Below are 22,065 nucleotides of genomic sequence, written 5' to 3'. Positions count from 1 at the left end.
GCGAGACGCCATCATATCCACCTTTGGTTTTTCCCAACGGTTCACAATCATGTGGAAGACTTCTGGATGAAGTCCCCACTCTCTCGGGTGTAGATCGTGTCTGCTGAGGAAGTCTGCTTCCCAGTTGTCCACTCCCGGAATGAACACTGCTGACAGTGCTATCACATGATCTTCCGCCCAGCGAAGAATCCTTGCAGCTTCTGCCATTGCTCTCCTGCTTCTTGTGCCGCCCTGTCTGTTTACGTGGGCGACTGCCGTGATGTTGTCCGACTGGATCAACACCGGCCGACCCTGAAGCAGGGGTTTTGCCAGGCTTAGAGCATTGTAAATCGCTCTTAGCTCCAGTATATTTATGTGAAGAGACATCTCCAGGCTTGACCATACTCCCTGGAAGTTTCTTCCCTGTGTGACCGCTCCCCAGCCTCTCAGACTGGCATCCGTGGTCACCAGGACTTAGTCCTGTATGCCGAATCTGCGGCCTTGTAACAGATGAGCACTCTGTAACCACCACAGAAGAGACACCCTTGTCCGTGGCGATAAGGTTATCCGCTGATGCATCTGCAGATGCGATCCGGACCATTTGTCCAGCAGATCCCACTGAAAAGTTTGTGCGTGGAATCTGCCGAATGGGATTGCTTCGTAAGAAGCCACCATCTTTCCCAGGACTCTTGTGCATTGATGCACAGACACTTTTCCTGGTTTTAGGAGGTTCCTGACAAGTTCGGATAACTCCCTGGCTTTCTCCTCCGGAAGAAACACCTTTTTCTGAACCGTGTCCAGAATCATTCCCAGGAACAGCAGACGTGTTGTCGGGGTCAACTGAGATTTTGGGAAATTCAGAATCCACCCGTGTTGTTGCAGCACTACTTGGGTTAGTGCTACTCCGTCCTCCAGCTGTTCTCTGGACCTTGCCCTTATCAGGAGATCGTCCAAGTAAGGGATAATTAATACGCCTTTTCTTCGTAGAAGAAACATCATTTCGGCCATTACCTTGGTAAAGACCCGAGGTGCCGTGGACAATCCAAACGGCAGCGTCTGAAACTGATAATGACAGTTTTGCACCACGAACCTGAGGTACCCTTGATGTGAAGGGCAAATTGGGACATGCAGGTAAGCATCCTTGATGTCCAGGGACACCATAAAGTCCCCTTCTTCCAGATTCGCTATCACTGCTCTGAGTGACTCCATCTTGAACTTGAATTTTTGTATGTACAGGTTCAAAGATTTCAGATTTAGAATAGGTCTTACCGAGCCGTCCGGCTTCGGTACCACAAATAGTGTGGAATAATACCCCTTTCCCTGTTGTAGGAGGGGTACCTTGACTATCACCTGCTGAGAATACAGCTTGTGAATGGCTTCCAATACCGTCGCCCTGTCTGAGGGAGACGTTGGCAGAGCAGACTTTAGGAACCGGCGAGGGGGAGACTTCTCGAATTCCAACCTGTAACCCTGAGATATTATCTGCAGGATCCAGGGGTCCACCTGTGAGCAAGCCCACTGCGCGCTGAAATTCTTGAGTCGACCCCCCACCATTTCTGAGTCCGCTTGTAAAGCCCCAGCGTCATGCTGAGGGCTTTGCAGAATCCGCGGAGGGCTTCTGTTCCTGGGAAGGAGCTGCTTGCTGCCCTCTCTTACCCTTTCCTCTGCCTCGGGGCAGATATGACTGTCCTTTTGCCCGCTTGTTCTTATAGGACCGAAAGGACTGCGGCTGAAAAGACGGTGTCTTTTTCTGTTGGGAGGGGGTCTGAGGTAAAAAGGTGGATTTCCCGGCCGTTGCCGTGGCCACCAGATCCGATAGACCGACGCCAAATAATTCCTCCCCTTTATTCGGCAATACTTCCATATGCCGTTTGGAATCCGCATCACCTGACCACTGTCGTGTCCATAAACTTCTTCTGGCAGATATGGACATCGCACTTACTCTCGATGCCAGAGTGCAAATATCCCTCTGAGCATCTCGCATATAAAGAAAAGCATCCTTTAATTGCTCTAAAGTCTGTAAAATACTGTCCCTATCCAGGGTATCAATATTTTCAGTCAGGGAATCCGACCAGATCACCCCAGCACTGCACATCCAGGCTGAGGCGATGGCTGGTCGCAGTATAACACCAGTATGTGTGTATATACTTTTTAGGGTAGTTTCCAGCCTCCTATCAGCTGGATCCTTGAGGGCGGCCGTATCAGGAGACGGTAACGCCACTTGTTTTGATAAGCGTGTGAGCGCCTTATCCACCTTAGGGGGTGTTTCCCAGCGCGCCCTAACCTCTGGCGGGAAAGGGTATAATGCCAATAACTTTTTTGAAATTAGCACTTTTCTATCTGGGTTAACCCACGCTTCATCACATACATCATTCAATTCCTCTGATTCAGGAAAAACTACAGGTAGTTTTTTCACCCCCCACATAATACCCCTTTTTGTGGTACTTGCAGTATCAGAGATATGCAAAGCCTCCTTCATTGCCGTGATCATATAACGTGTGGCCCTACTTGAAAATACGTTTGTTTCTTCACCGTCGACACTAGATTCAGTGTCCGTGTCTGGGTCTGTGTCGATCGACTTAGGTAAAGGGCGTTTTACAGCCCCTGACGGTGTCTGAGACGCCTGGGCAGGTACCAACTGGTTTTCCGGCCGTCTCATGTCGTCAACTGATTTTTGTAATGTGCTGACATTATCACGTAATTCCATAAACAAAGCCATCCATTCCGGTGTCGACTCCCTGGGGGGTGACATCACCATTATCGGCAATTGCTCTGCCTCCACACCAACATCGTCCTCATACATGTCGACACACACGTACCGACACACAGCAGACACACAGGGAATGCTCTATTGAAGACAGGACCCCACTAGCCCTTTGGGGAGACAGAGGGAGAGTTTGCCAGCACACACCCAAGCGCTATAATATATATGGGAACAACCTTATATAAGTGTTGTATCCTTATAGCAGCTTAAATATATAAAATATCGCCAAAAAAAGTGCCCCCCCTCTCTGTTTTACCCTGTTTCTGTAGTGCAGTGCAGGGGAGAGTCCTGGGAGCCTTCCTCACAGCGGAGCTGAGCAGGAAAATGGCGCTGTGTGCTGAGGAGAATAAGCCCCGCCCCCTATTCCGGCGGGCTTTTCTCCCGGAGTTTGAGATATCTGGCAGGGGTTAAATACATCCATATAGCCTCAAGGGCTATATGTGATGTATTTTTTAGCCATAAAAAGTATTATACATTGCTGCCCAAGGCGCCCCCAGCAGCGCCCTGCACCCTCCGTGACCTAATGGTGTGAAGTGTGTGACAACAATGGCGCACAGCTGCAGTGCTGTGCGCTACCTTCATGAAGACTGAAAAGCCTTCTGCCGCCGGTTTCTGGACCTTCAATCTTCAGCATCTGCAAGGGGGGTCGGCGGCGCAGCTCCGGGATGAACCCCAGGGTGAGACCTGTGTTCCGACTCCCTCTGGAGCTAATGGTGTCCAGTAGCCTAAGAAGCCAATCCATCCTGCACGCAGGTGAGTTGAACTTCTCTCCCCTAACTCCCTCGATGCAGTGAGCCTGTTGCCAGCAGGACTTACTGAAAATAAAAAACCTAAAACTTTTTCTAAGCAGCTCCTTAAGAGAGCCACCTAGATTGCACCCTGCTCGGACGGGCACAAAAACCTAACTGAGGCTTGGAGGAGGGTCATAGGGGGAGGAGCCAGTGCACACCACCTGATCCTAAAGCTTTATTTTTGTGCCCTGTCTCCTGCGGAGCCGCTAATCCCCATGGTCCTGACGGAGTCCCCAGCATCCACTAGGACGTTTAGAGAAATATATATATATATATATATATAAATAAAACAATGCACGGTCTCAGACCGGATGTATATATCAGAATACTCATACAATATATTCTGGCACAGGTACACTTGTTCTTAGCTAACGCTGTCTTAATAACGACATGTAGAATACTTAAGTGTTTGTAAGACCACGGCGCTGATGCACAGGCGGGTTTGCAAAGGAGACCTTGCCCTGCAGTCCCGAAGACCAGTCGCAGCTATTCTAGAAAATGGCGCCCAGCGTTTTAGTCAGGGAGTGAGGTAGAGTGTGAGGCAGCTCCAGGGCGGGAACACCACTAGTAGATGGCGCCCTGGGCTGGGGGCTACGGGTCAAGCGCCTTCTTCCCTATACTGGACTTCCCCACCTGGTACTATGGAGCCTTTTTGAAAGTGGATATTAATATATCCAACCTGTACTCCTCTGCCCTGGTGGATATAGTGGGGTCCCTGCCCAGTTACAGTGTCCACACCAGCGTCGCAGTCCGTCTCCTAGACAGGGATCAGAACGCGATTTAATGGAGGGTCCCGCCTGGGAGACCCTCTTACCTCCACCCTTCAGTAGCAGCCACGCGAACCAGGAGAGCGTCTGCGACCGTGTGCCCAGAGCCAGAGCGTCTCCGCCGCAAGTACCCGGGAACAGAGCCAGCTGGAGTATGCAACGCAACTGGGGAGGTGACGGAGCCGCAGCACAGAATGTCACCCTGACATGTAAGTGTTGCAGTCCTTGAAGTCTTCTAAAAGCTTTTTCAGGGCTGCCCAGTGCAGCCCCTGTTAAGTGACCTTCTTCTGCAGGCACCAACTCGAAACTGAGCTCACAGTGCCTGGAGATGGGGTTATAGAGGAGGCCCCACAATGCATCCTGGGACAGTCTAAAGCTTTAGCCTGTTGGTGCCTGGATCAAGATCTATCTCTACACCCCGTTGTTTCCCTGTGGAAACCAATGTACCCCGCTGCAGAAAGATCTAATTTTACAGCATAAAGTCTAATTTTAGCACTTGGATGCAAAATCAGGTGCACTACTTAGTCTAGATTCAGTAGAGTGCCATGCTCTGGTCATGCCCATCATGCCACTCATCAAGAAAACAATTTTAACAATATGTTTACGTATGACGACTGTCAATGTCCATAATTTCCAGGGATTTTTAAAGGTGATGGGCATGATTCAGAGGTCGACGGTACTGCACCCACAATAGCAGCAGCTGTCAAAACAGCTGTAGCGGTAATATACAAATGATAATGTTAGCCTTCCCCTTAAAGCAGTGGCAGCTCCAGATGTGGAGCTGCAGTGTAGTTCAAAATTAAAAATAAGGAAGCCACACCAACTGCCAGTGATTCCCAGCCGACAATGCTTGGCAGTGTTTGGAGTGGCAGTTGGTGTGGCTCCCCTATTTGAATTCTGGACTGTGCTGCAGCCCCACCTCTGGAGCTGCCACTGCCTCTAAACATGGCCTCTGTCACTGTGGTTGTGGATCTGCATTTGGGATCTCACTGACACGCCCATGGGACAGCCTTTTATTACAAACACTTCAGGCCTTCACTGAGTCAAAGCCCATGATTTTCTGCTGCCAACTCTATTGCAAGTTTTCGTGCATGTTCAGTTGCGCAAACATCAGCATTGCGTCCACCTCTGAATCAGGACTTATATCTTTTTTTTAATGTTTAAATTATATTAAGTCTAAGGGGGAGATGTACTAAGCCTTGAAAAGTGATAAAGTGGAGAGTGATTAAGTACCAGCAAATCAGCTCCTAATTGACATGTTACAGACTGTAGGGTCTATTTACTAAGCCTTGGATGGAGATAAAGTAGATGGAGATAATGTACCAACCAATCAGCTCCTAATTGCCATGTCACAGGCTGTGTTTTCAAAATGACAGTTAGGAGTTGATTGACTGGTACTTTATCTCTGTCCACTTTATCTCCATCCAAGGCTTAGTAAATAAACCACACAGTGTATTTGAAAAATGACAGTTAGGAGCTGGTTGGTAGTTTATCACTCTCCGCTGATACGCCTTTCAGACTAGCAAAAATTTCCCGGGTTATTTATATTACACATGAACGCGCACCAACCCAAGTTTTTGCTTAGTCTGAAAGGGTCCCAAAGCAATATCCAGATCGAGCATCCCAGGATTTCATCCCAAGTAGCTGCTCGGCAAAGTTGTAATGCCGAGACCCCTCGGGCAGCCGCCCAAGAAGAGCCCACCTTCCTTGTGGAATGGGCTTTTACTGATTTTGGAGGCGGCAAGCCAGCCGCAGAATGAGCCTGCTGAATCGTGTTACAGATCCAGCGAGCAATAGTTTGCTTTGAAGCAGGAGCACCCAGCTTGTTGGATGCATACAGGATAAACAGCGAGTCAGGTTTCCTGACTCCAGCCGATCTGGCTACATAATCTTCAAAGCCCTGACTACATCTAGTAACTTGGAATCCTCCAAGTCACGAGTAGCCGCAGGCACCACAATAGGTTGGTTCACATGAAAAGATGACACCACCTTTGGCAGAAATTGCGGACGAGTCCGTACTTCTGCCCTGTCCATATGGAAAACCAGATAGGGGCTTTTACATGACAAAGCCGCCAATTTTCGACCACTTCCACGTGAGATATTTTAACTCCACGGTCTTAAGCGGCTCAAACCAGTGAGATTTCAGGAAACTCAACACCACGTTAAGATCCCAAGGTGCCACTGGTGGCACAAAAAAGGGGCTGAATATGCAGCACTCCCTTTACAAACGTCTGAACTTAAGGTAGAGAAGCTAGTTTTTGTATGAAGAAAAAGGATCGGGCCGAAATGTGGACCTTAATGGTCCCCAATTCTAGGCCCAAAGTCACTCCCGACTGTAGGAAGTGAAGGAAACGGCCCAGCTGGACTTCCTCTGTAGAGGCATTCCTGGCCTCACACCCAGCAACATATTTTCGCCGTATACGGTGATAATGTTTAGTCGTCACGTCCTTTATAGCCCTTATCAGCGTAGGAATAACCTCATCCGGAATCCCTCTTTTCTACTAGGATCCGGCGTCCAACCGCCATGCCAGTCAAACGCAGCTGCGGTAAGTCTTGGAACATACAAGGTCCCTGCTGCAACAGATCCTGCCCTAGAGGCAGAGGCCATGGGTCCTCTGTGAGCATTTCTTGCAGCTCTGGATACCAAGTCCTTCTTGGCCAATCCGGAACAATGAGTATTGTTCTCACTCCTCTTTTCCTTATGATTCTCAGCACCTTGGGTAAGAGAGGAAAAGGAGGAAACACATAAACCGACTGGAACATCCACAGTGTCACCAGTGCGTCTACAGCTATCGCCTGAGAGTCTCTTGACCTGGCGCAATACCTCTGTAGCTTTTTGTTGAGGCGGGATGCCATCATGTCCACCTGTGGCAGTTCCCACCGACCTATAAGCTGCGCGAAGACTTCTTGATGAAGTCCCCACTCTCCCGGGGTGGAGGTCGTGCCTGCTGAGAAAGTCTGCTTCCCAGTTGTCCACTCCCGGAATGAACACTGCTGACAGTGCGCTTACGTGATTCTCCGCCCAGCGAAGAATTCTGGTGGCTTCTACCATCGCCACCCTGCTCCTTGTGCCGCCTAGGCGGTTTACATGAGCCACTGCGGTGATATTGTCTGACTGAATCAGAACCGGTTGGTCGCGAAGCAGGGTCTCCGCTTGACTTAGGGCGTTGTATATGGCCCTTAGTTCCAGGATATTGATGTGAAGGCAAGTTTCCTGCCTTGACCACAGCCCTTGGTAATTTCTTCCCTGTGTGACTGCCCCCCACCCTCGGAGGCCTGCATCCGTGGTCACCAGGACCCAGTCCTGAATGCCGAATCTGCGATCTTCAAGAAGGTGAGCACTCTGCAGCCACCACAGGAGAGACACCCTGGCTCTGGGGGATAGGGTGATTAACCGATGCATCTGAAGATGTGATCCGGACCACTTGTCCAGTAAGTCCCATTTGGAAGGTCCTCGTATGGAACCTGCCGAAGGGAATGGCCTCGTATGATGCCACCCTCCTTCCCAGGACCCGAGTGCAGTGATGCACTGACACCTGTTTTTGGTTTTAATAGATTCCTGACCAGTGTCACGAGCTCCTGAGCTCTCTCTATCGGGAGATAAACCCTTTTCTGGTCTGTGTCTAGGATCATGCCTAGGAGAGGCAGATGAGCTGTAAGAACCAACTGCGACTTTGGAATATATAGAATCCAGCCGTGTTGCCGTTACACTTCCAGAGAAAGTGATACGCTGTTCAGCAACTGCTCTCTTGATCTCGCTTTTATGAGGAGATCGTCCAAGTACGTGATAATAGTGACACCTTGCTTCCGCAGGAGCACCATCATTTCCGCCATTACCTTGGTGAATATTCTCGAGGCCGTGGAGAGACCAAACGGCGTCTGAAATTGGTAATGACAATCCCGTACCGCAATTCTGAGGTACGCCTGATGAGGTGGATAAATGGGGACATGAAGGTATGCATCCTTTATGTCCCGAGTCACCATAAAATCTCCCCCTTTCAGGCTTGCAATAACCGCTCTTAGCGATTCCATCTTGAACTTGAACCTTTTCAGGTATATGTTCAGGGATTTTAAATTCAATATGGGTCCGACCGAACCGTCTGGTTTCGGGACTACAACATGGTCGAATAATAACCCCCTCCTTGTTGAAGGAAGGGAACCTTGACCACCACCTGTTGAAGATACAATTTGTGAATTGCAGTTAACACTGTTTCCCTCTCGTGGGGGGAAGCCGGCAGGGCCGTCGGTGAGGGGGCTTCTTCTCAAAGTCCAGCTTGTATCCCTGAGACACAATATCTATTGCCCAGGGATCTAACAGGGAGTGAACCCACTTGTGGCTGAACTTACGAAGGCGTGCCCCCACCGGGCCTAGCTCCGCCTGTGGAGCCCCAGCGACATGCAGTGGATCTTTGTAGAGGCCGGGGAGGACTTCTGTTCCTGGGAACTAGCTGTGTTGTGCAGCTTCTTTCCTCTGCCCCCGCCTCTGGCAAGAAAGGACGCACCTCGGACTTTCTTGTTTCTTTATTCAAAAGGCTGCATTTGATAATGTCGTGCTTTCCTAGGCTGTGCAGGAATATAAGGCAAAATATCAGAATTACCAGCCATAGCTGTGGAGACCAGGTCCGAGAACCCTTCTCCACACAATCCTCAGCCTTCCATATGCCTCTTAAGTCGGCATCATCTGTCCATTGCACATTCTACAGGACACGTCAAGCAGAAATCGACATAGCTTTGACTCTAGGACCCAGTATACTCATGTCTCTTTGGGCATGTTTTATACATATATACCTATCTCTTAAGACAGCATCTTTAATATATATATATCTCTATATATACATATATATATATATCTAATCTCTGCTGATAAGGTACCTGTCCACGCTGCCACAGCGCTATAAACCCATGCCGACACAATCGCCGGTCTGAGTAGTGTACTAGAATGTGCACGCTATCTGCAGGATCCCTGAGAATAGCTAGTGCTACCTTCTGTGCAAACGTGACACCCTAGGGGAAGATTCCCATCACATCCTGGCCCTAGTGGGGAAAGGATACTACCTGAGAATTCTTTGTGGGAAGCTGCAGTCTCTTGTCTGGAAATTCCCGCTCTTTTTCCTCATGAGAGGAGGGAAATTTACCTCAGCTTTCTTCCCCTTAACATGTGTACCCTTGTGTCAGGGACAAATGAGTCATCAGTGATATGCAAATCATCTTTTATTACAATAATCATATATTGAATACCTTTCAGCCATTTTGGCTGTAACTTTGCATTATCGTAGTCGACACTGGAGTCAAACTCCGTGTCGATATCAGTGTTTATTATTTTGGATAGTGAGCATTGTGAGACTCTGAAGGTCTCTGTGACATAGGGACAGACATGGGTAGATTTCCTGTCTGTTCTCTAATCTTTTGTGCAATAAATTCACCTCAGCACTTACACATATCCAAACAGGTGTCGGCGTTGTCGACGGAGACACCCTCTCACACACATATTTGCTCTATCTCCTCCTTGGGGGAGCCTTTTACCTCAGACATGTCGACACACACGTACCGACACACCACACACACAGGGGATGCTCTATTTGAAGACAGTTCCCCCACAAGGCCCTTTGGAGAGACAGAGAGAGAGAGTATGCCAGCACACACCCCAGCGCTATATGACCCAGGAATCACACAGTAACTTAGTGTTAACCCAGTAGCTGCTGTATATATTGTTTTTACGCCAAATTTATGTGCCCCCCCCTCTCTTTTTCACCCTCTCTATCGTGCTTCTGCAGGGGAGAGCTTCCTCTCAGCGGAGCTGTGGAGAGAAAATGGCGCTGGTGAGTGCTGAGGAAGAAGGCCCCGCCCCCTCAGCTGCGGGCTTCTCCCGCGATTTTGTGTAAAATTAATGGCGGGGGCTCATGCATATAACAGTGTCCAACTGTATATATGCTGCTTTTTGCCAGGAGGTAATCAATTGCTGCCCAGGGCGCCCCCCCCTGCGCCCTGCACCCTACAGTGACCGGAGTGTGTGGGTTAGTGTGGGCGCAATGGCGCACAGCTGCAGTGCTGTGCGCTACCTCATATGAAGACAGGAGTCTTCTGCCGCCGATTTTGACGTCTTCTTGCTTCAACCCGCCGGCTTCTGACTTCTGGCTCTGCGAGGGGGACGGCGGCGCGGCTCCGGGAACGGACGACAAGGTCAGGTCCTGTGTTCGATCCCTCTGGAGCTAATGGTGTCCAGTAGCCTAAGAAGCGCAACCTAGCCACAGTTAGTAGGTTTGCTTCTCTCCCCTCAGTCCCACGTAGCAGAGAGTCTGTTGCCAGCAGAAGCTCTCTGAAAATAAAAAACCTAACTAAAATACTTTCTTATTAGCAAGCTCAGGAGAGCTCACTAAAATGCACCCAGCTCTGTCCGGGCACAGATTCTAACTGAGGTCTGGAGGAGGGGCATAGAGGGAGGAGCCAGTGCACACCAGTAGTACTAAATCTTTCTTAGAGTGCCCAGTCTCCTGCGGAGCCCGTCTATTCCCCATGGTCCTTACGGAGTCCCCAGCATCCACTAGGACGTTAGAGAAATAACCCAGGTGTGACCTGGCTATACCCCTTGTACACCAAGACTTTGACCCGGGTTATTGCTCCCAGCTTGGTGTAAAAGGGTCCTTGAAAAATAACCCAGGTCGAGTGACCAGGGAATCTGACCCTGGTAGCTACCAGGGTTGGACCCAGGTAATACCCCTTTCACACAGCACAAATAACCAGTGTGCGGTGTGAAAGCGCCATGTCGGATTTCCTGGGTCGCCTGACCAGGTAATTCAACCCGTGTTATAAGAAGTGTTATTCCCGGGTTGAATACCGGGTCAGTGGCTCTGTAAACCGATTCCCGGGTCAATACGATCCTGGATCCGTATACAAGATAGGGAGAGGAAGTGCTGAGATGAGCTCATAACCCAGCGCCGCCTCCACCCCTGGCTTCACCCCCCGCCGCAATGGCAACTGACACAGGAATATGCCGGGTCTGGAAGCCAGCAGAAGAGATAGGAGAGTCTCCAATGCCGGATCCCACCCGGGAAGGACCCGTTTCTAATTCCCGGGCGGGATCCGGCATTGGAGATGTGAAAGGGGTATTACATTGCAGTGTAAACAGCTCAACCTGGGTTATCCGACCCAGGTTATACTTAAAAGCTGGTAGTGTATACAGAGGTCTGCCTCAAGGGAGGGTCTGTGAGCAACATGTAGGGCAGACTTGGGTTCAGTGTGTAATACCCCTTTCACACCGCAAATATAACCCGGGATATTGCCGGGTAGAGCCAGCTCAACCCAGGTTGAGGTGCAGTCTAAAACCACCACTTTTAAATATCCTGGGTCAAGTAACCCTGCATTTGAACCCGGTATAAAAGCAGTGGGGCTGACCTGGGAATAACCTGGGTCCAATGTGTAGTGTGAATAGGGTCTAACCCAGGTTGGAACTGTGTCTGGAAATCTCGGTCAAAGCTGTGTTTACATAAAAGTGGTATAAGTCTGAAAGGGGTATGAATCACTCTCAAAGAATTAGAACATGTGAACCTCAGTGAATTATTTATTACAATTAAAAAAGTGTTCTTACATTTTTTTTAATGACCTTTGCATTCCATTAAATTGAGATGTACCTACATTATTGACATTTTATCATCCTTTCAAACTGCTTGTGGAACTTGAACCTGTTGAAACCTGTAAAAAAAACTGTCAAGTGTTACTTAATGCAAATTTCTTACAAAAAAATTTATTTTATTCAAAATACTAATCTCAGCTGCCAGATCAGATCTAGGATAACTGAAGTACATGGTGCTATTTGGGGGACATTTATAAAATCTGACAGTGTTTTTCTACGTACTGTCCCTGTTTGATCTGCACAGAGTTTCCATGCAAATGTTTTCTAAGTATCCCCAATGTATTCAAATGCTTTCCAAGAAGTCTCCTCTCATTGCTTACAAACAGGCAGAAATAAAGTGGAAGCTGTCCTTGAGCACTAAACTTCCCATCGATGTGGCTCACAGGCTTCAGAAATGATTTTACTGTGTTTTGTTTTTTGAAACTACAGGATTTTTAATGTCACTGCAAATATTGATTTCACCTGCTTATCAGTAGCAGTTATTTAATAATTTTATTATTATTAATTATTATTATTATTTTAATACTTCAAAACATAGAAAAAAAATTTAAATAAAAGATTAATTGCGACATTCCATCACAACGTATGGCTACACACATATCAGATTAATATGGGAGGATAGCCTTGCTTATATTTTGTTTGTACATCTATGAAATACAAGAAAAGAAAAGAAAAAAAAAATTTTTTTTCCAGCCCAGATAACCCACATAGAATTAGTGTACAAACACAAAGTGAATCTGCCCCTTAAAATTTTGATGATTTATCAAATTGGATGAAATCAATACCAAATTCAACATCAGCAATTATTATTTATAACATATATATTTCGTTTCATGGGAAGTGTGATAATAAATGGCAAAAGTAACATGATAATAGTGGAAAACAGGATTTTAATACCTACCGGTAAATCCTTTTCTCCTAGTCCATAGAGGATGCTGGGGTCCACTTCAGTAGCATGGGGTATAGACGGTTCCGCAGGAGCCATGGGCACTTTAAGACTTTTCAAGGATGTGAACTGGCTCCTCCCTCTATGCCCCTCCTCCAGACCTCAGTATAGGAACTGTGCCCAGGGAGACGGACATTTCGAGGAAAGGATTTACTTTTAATTTAACGGTGAGATTCATACCAGCTCACACCTCAACCATGCCGCACCACATGGCATTCAACATAACACATGCCAACGGGCATGAACAATTTGCAGCAACATGCTGAAAAAATAACCGTAACACAACACTTGTGTAACTACAAACTAACAACTGCAGGTAAAGTACGCACTGGGTCGGGCGCCCAGCATCCTCTACGGACTAGGAGAAAAGGATTTACCGGTAGGTATTAAAATCCTGTTTTCTCATCCGTCCTAGAGGATGCTGGTGTCCACTTCAGTACCATGGGGTTATATCAAAGCTCCAGTACGGGCGGGAGAGTGCGGATGACCCTGCAGCACCGATTGACCAAACTTGAGGTCCTCATCGGCCAAGGTGTCAAACTTGTAAAACTTTGTAATTGTGTTTGCCCCTGACCAAGTAGCTGCTCGGCAAAGTTGTAATGCCGAGACCCCCCCGGGCAGCCGCCCAGGATGAGCCCACCTTTCTAGTAGAATGGGCATTTACCGACTTCGTTATCGGCAATCCTGCCGTGGAATGAGCGTGCTGAATCATCCCTCTGATCCAGCGCGCAATAGTTTGCTTAGAAGCAGGACACCCAATCTTGTTGGGAGCATACAAGACAAACAGAGCCTCTGTTTTCCGTATCTGAGCTGTTCTTGCGACATAAATTTTCAAAGCTCTAACCGCATCAAGAAACTTTGAAGCAGCGAAGGTGTCAGTAGCCACTGGCACCACAATAGGTTGGTTTATATTGAAAGACGAAACCACCTTTGGAAGAAATTGTTGGCGAGTTATCAACTCTGCCCTATCTTCATGGAAGATCAGGTAAGGGCTCTTGTGAGACAAGGCCCCCAATTCAGACACCCTCCTTGCAGATGCCAAGGCCAAGAGTTTACCACTTTCCAAGTGAGAAACTTCAATTCTATCTCCTGTAGAGGTTTAAACCAATCTGATTGAAGGAACTGCAACACCACATTAAGGTCCCAAGGTGCCCCTGGGGGCACAAATGGAGGTTGGACGTGCAGCACCCCTTTCACGAATGTCTGAACTTCTGGAAGGGAGGCCAATTGTTTTTGAAAGAAAACTGACAAGGCCGAAATCTGGACCTTGATTGAACCCAATCTTAGTCCCGCATCCACACCAGCCTGCAGAAAACGGAGAAAACGTCCTAACTGAAACTCTTCCGTAGGAGCCTTCTTGGATTCACACCAAGACACATATTTTCTCCAAATACGGTGGTAATGTTTAGATGTTACTCCTTTCCTGGCCTGAATAAGAGTGGGAATGACTTCCTTGGGAATACCCTTTCGGGTTAGGATCCGGCGCTCAACAGCCATGCCATCAAACGTAGCCGTGGTACATCTTGATACACGCACGTCCCCTGCTGCAGCAGGTCCTCGCGAGAAAGAAGAAGCTGAGGATCTTCTATGAGCGGCTCCTGAAGATCTGGATACCAAGCCTTCCTTGGCCAGTCTGGTGCAATGAGGATTGCTCGAACCCTTGTCCTTCTTATGATTTTGAGAACTTTAGGTATTAGTGGAAGTGGAGGGAAGACATATACCGACCGAAACACCCACTGGGTCACCAGTGCATCCACTGCTATTGCTTGAGGGTCTCTCGACCTGGAACAATAACTCTGAAGCATCTTGTTGAGACGAGATGCCATCATGTCTACTTGAGGAACTCCCCAAAGACTTGTCACCTCTGCGAAGACTTCTTGGTGGAGGCCCCACTCTCCTGGATGGAGATCGTGTCTGCTGAGGAAGTCTGCTTCCCAGTTGTCCACTCCCGGAATGAAAATTGCTGACAGAGCTCTTACATGTCTTTCTGCCCAGAGGAGGATCTTTGTCACCTCTGCTATTGCCGCTCTGTTTTTCGTTCCGCCTTGACGGTTTATGTACGCGACTGCTGTTACACTGTCCGACTGGATCTGCACGGGTTGATCTTGAAGAAGATGCACCGCTTGTAGAAGGCCGTTGTAAATGGCTCTCAATTCCAGAACGTTTATGTGAAGACAGGTTTCCTGACCTGACCCTTTTCCTTGGAAGCTTTTTACCTGTGTGACTGCTACCCAACCACGGAGACTTGCATCCGTGGTTACTAGGACCCAGTCCTGAATCCCGAACCTGCGTCCCTCTAACAGGTGAGAACTGTGCAGCCACCACAGGAGTGAAATCCTGGTTTTGGAGGACAGGATTATCTTCTGGTGCATGTGTAGGTGGGATCCGGACCACTTGTCCAACAGGTCCCACTGGAAAACTCTGGCATGGAATCGGCCAAACTGTATGGCCTCGCAGGCCGCTACTATCTTTCCCAACAACCGAATGCATTGATGGATCGACACTCTTGTTGGTTTCAAAATTTGCTTGACCATTCCCTGGATTTCTAGAGCCTTTTCCACTGGAAGAAATACCCTCTGTACTTACATGTCCAGTATCATCCCCAGATAGGACAATCTTGTTGTCGGTTCCAACTGTGACTTTGGATAATTCATGATCCAACCGTGTTGTTGGAGTACTGACAGGGAGAGTGCAATGTTCTGCACCAACCGTTCCCTGGATCTCGCTTTTATCAGGAGATCGTCCAGGTAAGGAATTATATTGACTCCTTGTTGTCGAAGAAGGACCATCATCTCTGCCATCATCTTGGTGAATACCCTCGGTGCTGTGGAGAGCCCGAACGGCAACGTCTGGAACTGGTAATGGCAATCCTGTACTGCGAATCTCAGATACGCTTGGTGAGGAGGATAAATGGGAACATGTAAGTAAGCATCTTTTATGTCTACTGATACCATGAAGTCCCCTTCCTCCAGACTGGAAATCACTGTTCTCAGAGATTCCATCTTGAATTTGAACCTTTTTAGGTAAAGATTCAGAGATTTCAGGTTTAAAATTGGTCTGACCGAGCCGTCCGGCTTCGGAACCACGAAGAGGCTTGAATAAAAACCTTCTCCCTGTTGTGACAAGGGTACCAGTACAATGACTTGAGCCTGACATAATTTTTGAATGGCAGCTGATACTACTTCTCTGTCCGGAAGAGAAGCTGGCACGGTCGATTTGAAAAATCGGCATGGGGGGACGTCTTGAAACTCCAGTTTGTATCCATGGGACACTATTTGCAAGACCCATGGGTCCAGGCCCGATTGAACCCAGAGCTGACTGAAAAGTTTCAGACGTGCTCCCACCCGAGCGGACTCCCGCAAGGGAGCCTCAGCATCATGCTGCAGATTTGGCAGAAGCAGGGGTTGATTTCTGCTCCTGCGATCCTGGAAACGCTGTGGACTTCTTTCCTCTTCCCCTCCCTCTACCTGCAAAGAAAGGGGAACCTTTACCCTTTTTGTATCTGTTGGGACGAAAGGACTGCATCTGAGAGTGATGTGACTTTTTCGCCGGTGCAGGAGCATAAGGCAAGAATGTCGACTTACCTGCGGTAGCCGCAGAGACTAAAGCATCCAGCCCATCTCCAAACAAGGCCTCACCTTTATAATGGAGAGCCTCCATATTTCTTTTGGAATCTGCGTCAGCATTTCATTGGCGAATCCACAACGCCCTTCGAGCTGAGACTGCCATGGTAGCGGCTTTTGAACCCAAGAGCCCAATATCTTTCATGGCTTCTAGCATGTATGCAGCAGCGTCTTTGATATGACCTAACGTTAGGAGTACCTCATCTCTATCTATTGTGTCAATTTCAGATGACAAATTGTTCGACCATTTCTCGATAGCACTACTCACCCACGCACAAGCAATGGTGGGCCCGAGTAGCGTACCACTGGCCACATAAATAGATTTTAATGCAGTCTCTAACTTGCGGTCTGCCGGCTCCTTTAGTGAAGCCGTCCCAGGTGCAGGAAGAATCGCCTTTTTAGTTAATCGTGACAAAGCACTGTCTAAAACGGGGGGGGGGGGGGGGGGGGGGGTGATTCCCATCTTTTCCTGTCCTCTGCTGGGAAAGGATAAGCAACCTGAATTCTTTTGGGAATCTGATACTTCTTTTCAGGGTTTGCCCAAACTCCCTCGTGAGGAGGGAAAGTTACATTTAATTTCTTTTTTTTAAATAAAAATAAGCCTTCTCCTGAGGTACAGGAGGGGCTTTCGTAACTTCCAAGATCTCCTTTATAGCAACAATCATGTATTGAATGCTTTTTGCCAATTTATGATCTATTCCCCTGGAATCACTAGTGTCGACACAGGAATCAGAGTCTGTGTCGGTATCAGTTGGTACTATTTGTGCAAATGATCTCTTATGTGACCCAGAGTTGTCTCCTGTGGATGAACAGGCAGAACTATGAATAATCACATCTTCCACTGATTTTCTCCAGCTTTCTGCATGAGACTCAGACTTATCCAATCTCTTACTGATATGATTCACACTATCACGTAATTCTTTCACCCATTCAGGCTCGTGCTGTGCCGGTAGCGCCACCACATTACAACTCTGTGTTCTTAAAATGGCTCCCTCAGGGTAAGAGCTCCCTGCCTCAGACATGTTACACACGTGCACAACTACACCACAGACACTCTGGGACTTATAGGGGACAGACCCACAGTAAAATCTGTCAGAAGGACACAGACAGGATTTGCCAGTTCACAACCCAGCGCCAGTTATAATAATCCTGTGAAACACAAAATGCCCACCGACCTATAGCGCTTTTAAATTGATAAATACACAATATAGCACCAAATTACACTGTGCACCCCCCTGTTTTGCACCCTGATACTTGGTTCAGAAGTGGAGGAGGACCAGCGTTCTCTGCAGCTTGCTAGGAGTGAAAATGGCGCTGAGCAGTGTGCTGGCTGCCTGAGGAAGAAGCCCCGCCCCCGCAATGGCGCGTTTCCTATCAGATTTTTTAATACAAATTTTTATACTGGCGGGGGTAGGACTGTGCCTCAGCATCTTATGTTCCCTTATCTGCCAGTTTTGAGTAGGCTACATGCTGCCCAGGGCACCCCCCCCCCCCCCCCCCCCCCCCCCGCGCCCTGCTGTGCCTGTGTTACTGGGTAGCATGGCGCGCAGCGTTCCAGTACCTTTTACCCGTCACGATGATGATCCTTCTTCTTGTACACTCACCTGTCTTCTGACTCTGCAAGGGGGTTGACGGCACGCTATGGGAGTGAGCACATAGCCGCAGCTAGCGTTTAGTACCCTTCAGGAGCTAATGGTGTCCTGTCAGCCAGAAGCAGAGCCATGGAACTATTCAGGAAGTTGGTTCCTACTTCTGCCCCCTAAGTCCCACGAAGCAGGGAAACTGTTGCCAGCAGTCCTCCCTGAAAATAAAGAACCTAACATAAAGTCTTTCAGAGAAACTCAGTAGAGCTCCCCTGGAGTGCATCCAGTCTGCCTGGGCAAATTTTCTAAACTGAGGTCTGGAGGAGGGGCATAGAGGGAGGAGCCAGTTCACACCCTTGAAAAGTCTTAAAGTGCCCATGGCTCCTGCGGAACTGTCTATACCCCATGGTACTGAAGTGGACCCCAGCATTCTCTAGGAAGTATGAGAAAATACGTAACACGATGTAAGTGATAAACAAGATTCACATATTGTGGTAGAGTACTCATCCACTGCAATGTAACTTTTCAGCTATGAACCTAGTGTAATCTAGAAAATTTACACTGTCGACAATCAATAGGTTGGCACCATATGGTCAACATACATTAGGTCGACAGGTACAAAAGGTTGACAGATGAAAGGTCGAGAGTGGTTAAGGTACAAAAGATCAATAGGGTCAAAAGGTCGACATGCCAATGGTGGACACCAGAATTGTCGACATGATTATTTTGGCCACATCTTGTATATTTCATGTTCTGTGATCACCATCAGCAGGAAACGTAGACTCGCAGACTTACTTCGTTCGGCACGCTTCAGGCAAGGTAGCTCGCTGCTTTTGCCACAGGTTACAATTCCCAGTTGTAGCCCACGTGGATAGTAAATCAAGCAAATGTTGGGAAAACATGTGAAAACCCAAAAACATGCGTTGACCATTTGTGTTGACCACTGTCGTGTTGACCTTTTGAACCTGTCGACCTTAAGCGCATATGGTGCGGACCTACTGACTGTCTATCTAGACTGTGTAGATCTGTCATCCTGGACACGGATGTGCTTTTCACACACTCAGGTCGACCCAATGTGATGGCTCACGCACACTGTAACTGCATATGTTTCTATCTGCTCACATGCATTTCCCTCATCTATGAGAGCACTACAGCTGGAAGTGTCAGTCTGCTTAATTGCAAACACAAAATTAAAAGATAAAAGGAATCAGGCCAGCACCCAGCACTTCAATGCAGGGATGGGATGGGACTGTACCACCCTTTGGTACATGCCTTCTTTTAAAGCAGCGGATGCCTACAAGGTTTTGCTTTAATTTCACAATCCCAATTAAGTTTCCTGATATAAGGGCAAATAGCTCCACAATAATAGCATTTAATAACAGAAGTTAATGGATGACAGTTGTTCACAACTCAATGCTTGTGGTAAATGTAATACATCGGGTGCACTGCTAATGGATTAAATACAGAATATTTATTTAAAACTTTTTTCTTAATTTACAAATCAGCAGTCAAAGCAAAGTTACATGTCTGTATGGTACCAGGAATTACTGCACAGCATACAGACATTCATGTAACCCTTTCAGTATTTAAGAGTGTAGCCTTCTTCAAAGGGTTACAAGGAAGATTAGCCTCACCTAACAAACAGCCTTAGGCACAGTACCAGTGACCTATCAATCAGGGCGCTCACCTAAGAAAGTTACTGCATCACTGCCTTCAAGCCAAACTTTGTTACTTTGGCAACTACATTTTCTTTCTCTAGGATGACAGAAACATCCTTTAGGGTCCCCTGGTTACCATCAGCGAATATCAACAGAGGAATGCCAGCAGCAGCAGCAGCAGCAGCGGACCGGCTGTATAACAGGAAGGCAGAGCAGCCTGTATCTGCAGGAGGGGCAGAGTCTGGTTACATTCCATCCTGACCCACTTTTACATCCCTCCCCCCTCTCACCTCCAAGGAGACAGGCAGAGCACCACTTCTAATTCCTCCACTCCACACCCCACAGGAAGGGGGAGGGAGTGAGCGAGGGCAGGAAAACGACAGAGCTAATAATGTCGGTGATAGGAGGCATCTGTCTGCCTGTCTCTGAGAGAGCGGGGCGGGGGGCAACAGGCCGGGACACTGAGCACTGATGGCTCTTCTCCTTCTCACCACACATCCTGCAAAGGTTCTACTGTCAGGTGCTACTGTAACAGAGAGTGTCCATATGTGATGTAAGCACAGCTATGCACTGGGAGACTACAGATAGGGAGCACAGCTTACAGCACTGTGTGTAGTAGCAACCCTTCCGAGCCTGCGTAGTAAGCATCCATAGGCTAACTAGTAGTCATCTCATAACTTGCATGTAATAGCATGTTCTAGGCGCTGCCTTACTGCTCAGACTCCTGACTTCACGTTACCAACAGCAGGGTACCAACTACACAAGCTGCAGCCTCTAGCAGCCGTATAACACACAGATCAGTCAGGGATAGCACCAGGCTCCCTCCCCCTCCTCACAGTCACATGAGAGGAACACCTGTTTGCCCTGTCTTAGGGAGGGCTGATGATGAGTGGGCGCTGCTGACTGCTGAGGGTCTCCTCTGCTTCCACTGTCTTTTGTCAACCCCCCATTTAGCAGCATCACTACTGAGAGGTAGCTGTTGCACGTGTGAGGGATGGCAGGGCACAGGCAAACACAGTGATCTGGCAGCACTAGTACATTTTCTAGCAGCAAGCCTGAGCCACACCTTGTTCCCTCCTGCTGCAGCTCAAGGGCGATTCTTCTTCAGTGCATCATGGAAGAAATGATAAATTAGTCAATGTGTTACAGGCAGAGAATATAAACCAGGCCTAAAATGTGAGAAAGATGTGAGATAAGATATCAGAGACGTAATAGCCTGAAAAGAATCGGTGCTTTAACATAGGAGGAATGTAGATGAAAGTGCAATGGGTAGTGTGGATGAAGTTGTGCTTACTCCTAACAGCTGACTCAGTACAGAAGGCAGCAAACTGTGGAGTCCTTATCATCGCCTATTAACGATGTAACATATGTAGTACTATCAGCCTGCCCCCGGGACCAGCTGAGACCCACAAAGAGCTGCCTGGGGAACATCAGCCGCAGCACCACCGTGTGAGTCAGGGTGGGAAGTGAGAGACTACATGTCCCGGCAGCCCAGAGGAGCAAAGCTCATTTGCACTGACAATTTCTCCATTACACATGTGCCATAAGATATGTGTGAGATAATTGTGGTGGTGTCTCAGGAAGATTTCTGCAGGAAGACCAATAGTGGATTCATAACATAAGGAGAGTGATGCAAACATACCTGCAATATACTTTTCATAAAATAAGTTACTCAGTAAAAAGACATTAGCAGAACAGTGCCACCCGGTGGCGTGACTATCTTGAAAAAAGGTAGAGCATTGTGGTTAACTTGGCCATGCAGCAATATCTCATCAGTTATATTCCAATTATCTTATTATGCATGTATGTTCCACCAGCAAAAATGCACAATAACGCAACAAATATTTATAATTTTAATTTCTGTTTCAGAGTGCCTTCCTTTATTGTAACTTATGTAAGTGACATAGCAAGGTACCCATGGCTTCTGCCTCCCAACACCCCCCCCCCCCTCCCTTCCACACACACCTACTTCGGGGGGTGGGGGTGGGGGGTTATCGTACACCCTTTTTGTCTGCCGCTTTAACCGCTCATTTCCTAGACCTTTTGTATGCTTCCATAATGCATGCCATGCCCATGTAGTGTACAGTGCATACAGAAAGTATTCACAGCGCTTCACTTTTTCCACATTTTGTTATGTTACACCCTTATTCCAAACTGCAATAAATACATTTCTCTTACGTCCTAGAGGATGCTGGGGACTCCGTAAGGACCATGGGGTATAGACGGGCTCCGCAGGAGACATGGGCACCTAAAAGAACTTTCTAGTATGGTGTGCACTGGCTCCTCCCTCCATGCCCCTCCTCCAGAACTCAGTTAGATCTTGT

At 47.9% G+C, this 22,065-nt stretch overlaps 1 long non-coding RNA gene across 2 annotated transcripts in view; it reads right to left on the bottom strand.

The window, feature by feature from the left end:
• Window positions 1-20,138, bottom strand: part of LOC134929177 (uncharacterized) — a 60,720-nt gene extending 40,582 nt beyond the window's left edge. Inside the window, exons 1-2 of one of the 2 annotated variants that reach the window (XR_010178349.1) lie at window positions 20,032-20,138; window positions 11,934-11,990 (exon numbers count right to left, since the gene is read on the bottom strand). This is a non-coding gene — a long non-coding RNA (uncharacterized LOC134929177). The other variant, XR_010178348.1, reaches the window with a different exon arrangement.
• Between the last annotated feature and the right edge of the window lie 1,927 nt (window positions 20,139-22,065).

This window comes from Pseudophryne corroboree, chromosome 5, assembly GCF_028390025.1.
Source record: "Pseudophryne corroboree isolate aPseCor3 chromosome 5, aPseCor3.hap2, whole genome shotgun sequence".
Classification (NCBI taxonomy): domain Eukaryota; kingdom Metazoa; phylum Chordata; class Amphibia; order Anura; family Myobatrachidae; genus Pseudophryne; species Pseudophryne corroboree.
This window is presented reverse-complemented; position numbering and strand designations above follow the sequence as displayed.